This window comes from Mus pahari, chromosome 4 (assembly GCF_900095145.1).
Source record: "Mus pahari chromosome 4, PAHARI_EIJ_v1.1, whole genome shotgun sequence".
In the NCBI taxonomy this organism is placed as follows: domain Eukaryota; kingdom Metazoa; phylum Chordata; class Mammalia; order Rodentia; family Muridae; genus Mus; species Mus pahari.
In genome coordinates, this window is record NC_034593.1 from 2050812 (window position 1) to 2061452 (window position 10641).

General features: G+C 39.2%; 1 protein-coding gene across 2 annotated transcripts in view; it reads right to left on the minus strand.

Moving 5' to 3' along the window:
• The window catches only part of Pex2 (peroxisomal biogenesis factor 2), a 20293-nt gene extending 10899 nt beyond the window's left edge, over positions 1 to 9394 (minus strand). The window contains exon 1 of one of the 2 annotated variants that reach the window (XM_021196466.2): positions 9038 to 9394. The gene's annotated coding sequence lies outside the window, so the exon portion shown is untranslated. The remainder of the gene's footprint in view (positions 1 to 9037) is intronic. The other variant, XM_029537909.1, reaches the window with a different exon arrangement.
• Between the last annotated feature and the right edge of the window lie 1247 nt (positions 9395 to 10641).

Genomic DNA, 10641 nt, shown 5'->3' on the forward strand with positions numbered 1-10641 from the left:
TGGAACAACAACATGAACTAATCAGTACCCCCAAAGCTCTTGTCTCTAGCTGTATGTGTAGGAGACGATGGCCTAGTCGGCCATCACTGGGAAGAGAGGCCCCTTGGTCTTGCAAACTTTATATGTCCCAGTACAGGGGAACCCCAGGGCCAAGATGTGAGAGTGGGTGGGTAGGGGAGCAGGGTGGGGGGGAGGTATATGGGACTTTCGGGATGGCATTTAAAATGTAAATGAAAAAAGTACCTAATAAAAAATTGGAGAAAAAAAAGAATTCTCTGTTAAATCCATACCCCATTTTAAAAACTGGATCATTTGTTTTGTTCATGTCTAATTTCTTGAGTTCTTTATATATTTTGGATATCGGGCTGGGCTCCAAAGACTCTGACTTATTAGATAAGTCATGGTCCACAAGATTTCATGCTCAAGTGATTTAGAGACCCTCTGGCTTAGTCACTTACAAAGCAAAAGCCATCCTTTTGTTAATTCCTCTCACCTGTGCATGTTCTTCCTGTTACTTGTTTCTAGCTGGTTTTCATCACTTTGTCTACAAAAACTGGTATAAAACTTTTAGTGACTCAGAATGCATCTTTTTCTATTAAGAAGTCTTTGTGAAATTCAAGGCCATTGTTGATTCCACAAAAGTCCTGACTATAAATAATCTTGGAATACAGAGAAAACAACATGCCCTGGCTCTCGAGGCTATCATCCAGGCCTAAAATGAGAAGCAAGCAAGAACTAAGGTAGTATTTTCTCCAATATTCATTCATATTTTCTGTCTCTGTCTCTGTCTCTCTGTCTCTCTCTCTCTCTGACAGAAAAAAACAATAACAAAACCAAAAACACTATTCTATTAGCTAACACAAACCTACATGATTTCTCTCCCAATTCAAATTATCAACGATGCCCTGCATATCTGGTCCCTAGTGTTGAGTTTGACAGATGGCTTTCCTAGCCAAGAGCAGATGTGATATTTAGCTTACTTTATAGGGCCAGCAGTACTAGTTTAAATACTTCTTGAGTACTAGAACTGTGAAAGTTCCAGAATAGAACACATAACTATCTTAATAATACAGATGTAGAATTCAACAGAGCCTGGCTGCTTGTAAGAGTTGCTCATGAATGACCAATTGTGAACTTGTATGAGTTGGGGAAAGGGTTGGAAGCCAGTCAATGCACTAGGTGAACAGTATAACAACACACCTAGCTAAAGCAATAATTAGAAAGATACCTCTGCTTCAATTCTTAACTGATATTTAGTAAGAGTTCAGTGAAGAGTTTCTCAGACACACAACTTTTTTCAAAACCCTTCTTTCTAGAGAAATCATACTTGAGATCATGTAGTAAAGAGGAATTTTTAATAACTACCAGAAAAGGAGACTTAGGACTTAACACAGTCTAACAGATCCAATATTTAATAATACCATAAAAAATTCTGTCTTATTCCTTCTGTTATAGTTTAGCATTGTTTTGATTTGCTCCCCTCTTTATCCCCAAGCCTGGATGCAGTGTTGATTAGGAACAGCTGGCCTGACTCATCTCCCTCTATAAGGCTGTTTAGTAGACCAAAAGACTTACTATTAAACTCTTCTTCAGACTTTGCTCCCCAGATGGATAATTTGTTTCTCTGGGGTTTGTTTAAGGGTTTATTTCCAAAATTTTAATAGTTTGGGTGACCTGTTTTAGTCATAAGCCTAGAACACTGTCCATTGCATACCACAGATTGTCCAAAAGAAAACCTCACCTAGATTATATTCTTCATCCATCTGTACACAAATGTGACAGACTGAGAGAAGCAAAGTTAAAATCAAACTATCCTTGGCTCAAGGCCTAGCTCTGTATCCTACTTGCTATGTGATNAAAAAAAAAAAAAAAAAAAAAAAAACATTAGCCTCAGATTCTTCCAAAAGCTGGAAATAACAGCTACTTCAGTGGGTTGTTGAGATTAAATGAGATAATATTGCAAAAGTGACTTGGAACGTATAAAATACTCTTATTACCACTTTGTCATTACCTTGGCTAAGGATGGGCATAAAAGAAAAGGCTACAAGTTGATTTTGGCAAATTTCACTTAAAAACACTGCAATATTCATTATTACACAATAAGCCTTATCCTGTGTCAAAAGAATATGTTTCCAGGAAATATTGACTATGTCATTAAAATGTAATTGTGGCAGACAAATTGTAAACATGATATCACTATTAGATGTGCTTATGTGAGCCAGGCAGGAAGACCTGACATTAGGCTTATCCCACATATAGTTTGTATCTTGTCTGAAAAAGATAAAATGGCATTGGTAGAGAATAAAGTTGGGTTCCATCATTACCAATGCACTCGGCAATTTAACCAATCAACACGGTTAAGCCTGTGACTAGGACATACAGAAACTTCAGGAGCACACTGATATTGCACAGGGCACAGATAGTCCAAGTATTCAACCCTGGGTTTATCAACAAAATACTACATACAGTTTTTCTTCTCCCCCAACTCCACTCCACTACCTTTTTCTAGCAGGCACAGATCTTTTAGAATACTAGCTTAGCTTTTTGAGATAGGCAGTGCCCAGGAGAGGAAATGATGAAATAAATATAATTGGAAGTTCAATTAATCTGATTATAGAATCCTCTTCCTTTCACTGCAGCATGATAAGATTTGTCCCATAATAGGTATGAACTTTAAAAAAAAAGCAAGCCATAAAAGCCTTTAGATCACAGAAAATCATTTCAACATAATGCAAGTGTTTTAGTAACTTCTAATTCTCTGACAAATACTTATTCAACTTAATATTCATTGGGCATATAAACACTAGCCAATCTCCTAGGTAGTATATTTGATCTAAGTATTAATTATCAGTGAACTTCCCTTTTTTCACATACTTTAACACAATCGAGCTTTAGTAAAATCAGAACTGTCCATGGATCTTTAAATCAAAGAATCAGTCTCAAAATGTGAAAATAATAAAGAGGGCCACAAAACTTCTAAGAAAAAAAGATAAGAAACCTTCTTACTTAGGAAAAAGGAACAGGCTGTACAAAAGACCTGAGATGTGAACTCCTGGCTCTGGTCTTGCTGAGAGTCTTGGAGATGGATTTCAGAAGGAGTTGCTGGAATGTATCCTTTAGCTAATCAGTGTGTTTTCATATGTCTCCTGGCAGAGGTAAGTCATCTGCTGAAATGAAAACAGAGAGGCTTTGCAAGAGAGCTGGGCTGCTGAGCTAAGGCACACTGGACAAAGCACATACGCTCATAGAGATTCTGCACTGATGCTGATCACAACTGAGAAGACCTAACATGGTAACATTTCAGATACTTAGCCTGACAGCACAGTTCACTGAGTGAGAGGAAAACTGTGCAAGAGAGGAGTTACAGGATGGCTATAGTCCAAAGGTTGTTTAAGATGGTTGCAATTTTTGGAGAAGGTAATTTATTTTCAATAAGAACTATGCAAATAAAAAAGGCTGTTTTAATTACCATATTTTTGGACAAACAAAATTTCTACTACTTTTGGTAATTTCCTAGCTCCTGTTAACCATCAGTCAGTCAGTTCACAGGTACTTTACTTTCCATAATTTAACTAAGTTTTAGAATTTCCATATTTTTGGTTCTTTTAGACTGGTACTTAGTTTCAAACATGTTGACTCAAAGTTGAAGAGTTCTAAAACAGTCACCCTCAATCATTTTGCTTTTATAAACTGAAATTATTCTGAGCTAAAATATTAAAAGATTGATAACGGTTTTCAAAATGCCCAGAGAAGTTTCATCCTATTTCACCTTTTAACACCCCATTCTAATACATTTTGCTTCATATTTTAAACCATGTTAATCTTAAGAAATATTTATTATTCAGGCAAAGAGGCATATAAAACTGACTAAAATTATAACTTGTGATATACAAGTTAGAGACAGATTTTATACTTTAAGAATACAGGGGAAAGATGCTGAAGGTAAAGTTAAGAACAGATAAAAAGTATACCTCCCAGGGTTTTAAGGTAATTAAACTAACTTGTCACATAAAGATGTTTAAGACCAAATGACCCAGCACTAAGAACTGTTAAAAAGGTCCCCTGCTGACATTTTATCAGGGCACATGTCACACTGCTTTCCTTTCAGATTAAAAGAAAAGAAAATTTTGAAAACAGGTATTTGAAGAGCAGCAACATATAACTACATGACTTAAATAGCTCCTGTTTTCTTTTGATCTTCATTTCCAAAAATAAAACATTTATTTTCTACATACATTGAAAAACCATAGCAAATGATTTCACCTCATTGAGGAAGAAGGAAATCTTTAGTTTGTACTTTAAGGCTTTTATGGTGTGGTACAAACTATGAATGAATATATTTTATTTAAAAACACATTATTGACAGAAATCTATCAATAATAATGTGGGTATTATCAAGGGCCTGTCAATATTAATGTAATTATGATTAAGAGGATAACATGGATTTTAGCTATAATACCAAGTAACATCTCCTACATTGCTGCTATCAATGTACACATTATTATTGACCGGTTCTGGGAGTCTCAGAACTAGATGTATTGCCATTAAACATATTTGTCAATGCATACTGCCTACAGAAATTCTACATTTAAATTTATAATCCTGTAAATGTTGTCAGCAGAAACCTCTAAATTGTGATGAATCTCTAGGCCATCTACTGCTGGGAACTCATCCTTAGTAGGACGGACATCACAGCTACACTGTCTTAGGAATTCCATTAATCAAAGTGGATGGAAGTTCATTTTATTTCTCTCTAGGTTTTTATAAGTTTTAGGTTAAAACTTCCTATTTGGAGGTTATGTGAATAATCTCTAAGTGCAGACCTTAAGGTTTGAGTCATGTCGTCAGATAGATTTGTTGTCCATTGTACTGAAATCAATACTATCAAATGGTACATGCATCAGAAAGGGACTTAACTGGGTTCCCAGAGTACACTTCAAACACAGGTAAACAAGAGTAAAGCTATGGCTAAGACCCATTAGGGTACCTGACCTCTGGCGCTGAGCAGTGCTAAACACCATCAAATGCTACTTCTGGGAGGCCTGCTAAGTTAACTGTAACTACTCTGCTGTTTATCCCTGTATTACAATTAAATTTACTTTCAATACTTTATAGAGAGTCAGTTGGGTAAGTCACAGTAATGCTCATTTGGATACATCTAAGACACATAAAACTTTCGAACTGTGGACATTAGGTCTTCAAATTTGTTTTCAATTGAATTCAGTCTTTTCTAAAATGTATGAAAAATGTAGCGTTCTTACAAAAGAGAGTAGAGATAAGCTCCTTACTGGAAGGGATATGGATACACATACACACACACACACACACATGTATTTCCCCCTCTTTGGAAAGACCTAAGAAACCAAACCTAACCCAAAAGGTGTAATTTTCAAGACTAAATTCATATTACACACAACACCTCCTACCAAAGTCCTTGCTTATTTTAGCTACTGTGCACTTGTTTCAGCACGTAAGGTTAACTAAAACACTATCTTAAAACCTTAATACAGAATTTCTAACACCTTTACTTAACCTCACCTTTTTTTTTCTTTTCTCTTTTTAGAAAGCAGCAGTTGTTCACATATTCTTTTCTTTCAGAAAGTTGCTATTTCTACATCATACAGAGGGCTAGGGTTAGGGTTAGGGACATACTGCAACACTAAAGCGATGCTTGAGTGCACACAGGAAATGGCATGTCAAAGAGACTCTGGACAAGTCATTTTATAATACATTCCTCATCAACGGGGGGAAAAAACAACTGTAAACAACAACAACAAAAAATTGTCATTTACAAGAAGTGTTTTCTCAAAGCTTGGAAAGAGGAAATTAAAAAACAAGAACCCCTTCCCAATCAGAGACATGGTAATATAAAACTTTGAAAAAACTGTAAAGAAAATATAGCGGAATATATGATAAAGGGGCAGCTATAGAAAAATTAAAACAAAAATTAGAACTTAAAAGATTAATAACTACTATAAAGTCACCATACTAGAAGTGGCAGGGCATGCTCTGCCCTGTGCCCTATACCAACAAGATGATGATGGCCCAGCAGTATGACTACTTGAAGGTGGCACTAGAGCACACAGTGCAGGAATTATTTTCAAAGGCTACATAAGCCTAAAGTGCACAGATATCAACTATAGCAAACTTCGATTCTAAGCATGCACACACAGACAGATGAAATACCTGAAGAAACTACATCTTCAAAGTATTCTAGAAATTCTGGGATTTTTTGCATCAACTTGCTTAAGAGAAGAATTACAAATGACTTCAAAATTATTGGAACATAGATTTAACTGCAGTTTTTATGGTAAAAGAGAATGGGAAAATATTCCCAAATGAACAAAAAAGTACCAAGTATGGAACAGAAATTACCAAGTGAAACCTAATTGTACCAGACACTACATATTTCTTTTATTTTGTGTCCTGGAATCTGTCTAAAACAGTAGTTATTATGTCTACTCTAAAACAAATATAATTTAAGGTCAAGTAACAATTAATAAATTGCTGGTAATCAATCCAAAATTCGTAGAACACAATAAACTTAGCATTTTTTAGTTGTTGTTGTTGTTGTTCCTCAGGATCATTCAAAAGACCAATTTCATAACTAAGCTCTCCAAACTATAGATGAAGAAAGAAATTAAAGGAATGTGGTAAATCACCCAAGCTCCCATCCACATTCCCTCCCCTATACATTTGATCAGAGACTCAACCAAAGGGACTGAAAGTCAAATCTAACAAAGAGACTTCTCTGGGTGAAAAATGTGGTGTGATCATTTATTATGAATACAGAATTGTATGTAAGGTTGATGTTATGCCAACACATCTTCAACACAAGGGTTAGACAAGATAGAGACAGAATTACTTTGGCATTCCTGGTTGATATGTTTTAATAAGGAAGAAAAGACAATTGGGTGGTATTTTGTCTTTACTCACTCAGGAAAGAAATCTGAGCTCTGATAAAAATACATATTAAATACAGAAAAAAAAAAAACCCAAGAAACAAAAAAACCCATTATAGAAAGGGACTTTTGACTGTACTGAAGGAAATGGGCTGGAAAGGCACATAGTCCACACTGAGAAGGTCAGGAGGTGAACGCTCCTCTTCCCTATCTCCACTCCCATGGATAAAAACTCAGTTTAAATCGGTGCCAGGCTCACAGTCAAGGAGAGGTGGAACAGCTAAGGCTTTTTTCCCAAGGTTTCTCTCACATTCTGAAGGAACGCAGGAGGGCCACAGAATACTTAGAATTTTACTTCATAGGAAAAAGACAGGGACTATGTAGCCTACATTCCTGTTGTCCAACCCAGATCACCAAGGATGGGTGAAAGGTGCAAGCAATCTCAAGTGAACGTTGGTTCTGACATAAAAACTGATACAGCTCACACTTTCTTTGTACTCTAGGAACCTGAAAATTACTTAATGCCCTGCAGATCATATGGTGCTAGATCCCTAATTTTCCTAGACAAGGCATGACCAGCAAGTCCTCACATACCTTCAAGGCTCAGAAATTGAATGGTGGATCAAACAGAAAATTAATGCAAAGACTTTGAAGACCTTCAATTTAAACAAAACGAGAATATTCAGTAGAAAGGGAAATGGGAACTATGAGTGATCAAAAAGACAGAATTAAACTTTTCTATTTTTATAAAATAAGACAGCATTGTCATGTTTGTCCCTTTTAGAAATAAAGAATACATAACTTTAGGACGCCAGAATAACCAGACGAATGTATACTGAAAACAATGAACAATTGTGCTAAGAATTTTCATGCTGAAGAGCAAGACAGATAATCTGGTCCGAGATATGAATTAGATCCTTACAGGAACACTGCTATGAAAGAACATATAAATAGCTGTGCTTGTTAAACTACAGTTGACAGCCGGCTTGTTTTGTCTCTCCTCTGCATGGCTCCAGGAAATTTCTACAAAAGTTCTTTTATGGAACAATTTTAAAGCCACAGATTGAGTGCTACCTCTAATTACTAAAAAAGAGAATTAGGCCAAAAGGTAAAGCTGGGCAGAAGCAAACTACAATCAAGACTAGAACTTTATTCTTTTCATGTTAGTGGCCTACTATGCTCAGTTACTTTACTTTTTAAAGAGAAAAAAAAAAGGTTTTTTCCTACTAATCCTACTGACTCCTCTGTCAATTCTCCTGGGTCATGACCTTTCAACTGTAATCATTCTGGATACAAGTAATTGATAGCAGAAAAAAGATCAAGACAGTAAAAAGAAAGAAAAGTCAGCCACTCCAAATCCATTCTGTTCAGGTTTAACTAAAGGCCACACATTCCTGGAGGATGTTTTGACTACAAACGGGATGGGGGTTCTTAGTCCTACATCAATTATCTAAAGTAGTCAAGATGAAAATATGGCAAAAAGTGCCACCAGAATATTTGAAACCGATAGTCTGGGAAAGTTTCAATCCGTGAAAAGTTCTTTTGCTAAGTGTTGGTGTGTGGAAAATGGCACGTGAATAAATTAGCGGACCCCCAAAAGAAGAACAGAAATGATTATCACAGTCCTTATAACAAACCAATGGATTTCAATGTAAGTCAGAAACTAACTGGTAAGAAACCCTTCAATAACTCTTCCCCACGGAGACCAAGAATGGGCTCTTGAAAAGGTTGAAACTCCAAAACACTGAAAAAAAAACAAAAAACAAAACCTTTTTCATAAACTACAAGAGATTCTTATTTAAGAGTTAAAGAACTCAATCTAGTACTGTCAAAAAGGCGAGGCGGCGCTTTCCGGGCTGTCTGCAGCGTCGCCGCGGAGGGACGCAGAGGCTCGGTCGCTGCACGACCGCGTTGTTGGCGTGACAGCGTTAAACTAGAGGAAAACGGGGCGTCCGGGGCGTCCGGGGCGTCCGGATCGGCTTCACCGCCTTTGCGGAAAGCCGGGGACAGACCGGCTCCTGCCAAAACGGGCCTGCGCCACAGCGGCCAGCGGCCGGGGCAAGCGTCGCGGGCCGTCCTCCCAGAGCGTGGCGCCCGCACGCCGTCCCGCGGGGCACCTCCGAGCGGACACTGACCTGCGGGCTCTGCGGAGCGCCCGGGCGCCGCACCGCCTCTCCTCAACCATTCTCCCGAAAGCCGCGCGGTTCCTGGCCGGCCGAATCTGGGTCGCCCTCGCTTCCGGAATTGGCGGGCTTCCGGAACGACCGGAGACCCGGAAGTGGCTGAGGAGAAATCTGGGAAATTACACCCAGCAGCGACGCCGGGCCTGAGGGAAGCCGGATGAGGCCGGGCCACGGGAAATGCCGAGGAGCCGAAGGGACGAAGGGACAAAAGGAAGAGGACACTCCACGCGCTGGGATTGGTCCGCAAAACTGCCTCTGAATGGCAGAAGCGTCACCGGGTCAGCGCGGGGTCAGGGCCCGGCGTGAAGAGGCTTTCCTGTGGTGGCCCAGCGGGAGGTCTGGGCTCTGCCCGCAGGCTCTGGGCCCTAGGACGCCGCTGACGGCCGCAGGACAAGTGCCGCCGGCTGGCGACCCGGCGCCTGCGCACCTAGGGCCGGGGACTGTTCCTCGCGGTTGTCGGTCTGACCTTGTCCCCGAAGGTGTGGCAGAGCACTAGGTCCCCATCGGGCAGCCACTCGGAGCAGAGGCTGCAGGCCACCCGGTGGAAGACGTCCAGTGACAAGGAGCTGGAATGGCCCTGGCTGGGTGGGTCGGTCGTGAGGTACTTAGTAAAAAGTTGTAAAGTCTTTTTAATGCTACCGACCCCGCCCCGCATCCATCCTGCACCAGCTGGACCCAGGCTTGTGGAGGTAGTGATGCAAGAATACAATTGTCTCCAATGCCCCAAAACTTTTCATTATATTTTGTTTCAGGAATTACCCAGAGCAGCAGAGTTCTTACTCAGTGCATGACACATGGACAAGATAAAGGAGACTGTAATAAGAACCTCAGAATCATGCACTCAGTACAGTTCTGATTCATTGTTTTGTTTTGTTTTTTAAAGTGTTTTTTTTTTTAAATAAAAAACAAAACTTAGTATCCGGAGTACATTAAAGGAGAACTTGGAAGCAAAATAGGGTGGAGGACAAAGAAAGCAAACAAATCCTTTTCTAACAAGTAACAAGTGGAGAGTGTAGAAGACACAGTAGGAGGAGCTCCAGGTTGCCACAGTGGGTGTGGAATACAGACAAGGACTGCAGGGAGGTGTCTAGAGATGCACCAGTATACCCACCCCATGGTGGCCACTATCTTCTTGTGACTGGTTTGAAATATGGCCTACTCTAACTGGAAGGTATGGACATGATTCTAAGATAGCTTAAAGGGATACAAAATACTCATCAGTTTGATGTATATTATCATATATTATATTGAAAGTGTTCCAAAAAATTTAAAGTAATGCAGTTCCATTATTATTAGGTTGGGAGCTGTTGTTCACAATAATGATTTCTCTTTGAAGAGCAAGGCTTTGACTTAGTTGTGCAGGAAGGTAGCCCAAGGTAGGCTGTGATTGACTGTTTTGGCTTGGTTTTTCTGCTTTTGATACTGGCTTTTGCAGTGTAGATGTGGTTGGCCTCAAAGCACTTCTGTCTCATCTGCTACGTGCTGGGAAGACAGCTGCATATTTTCTTGCCTAGTTCACTGGATTTTTATGAGGACAAAGGTGAAATTTAAATAAA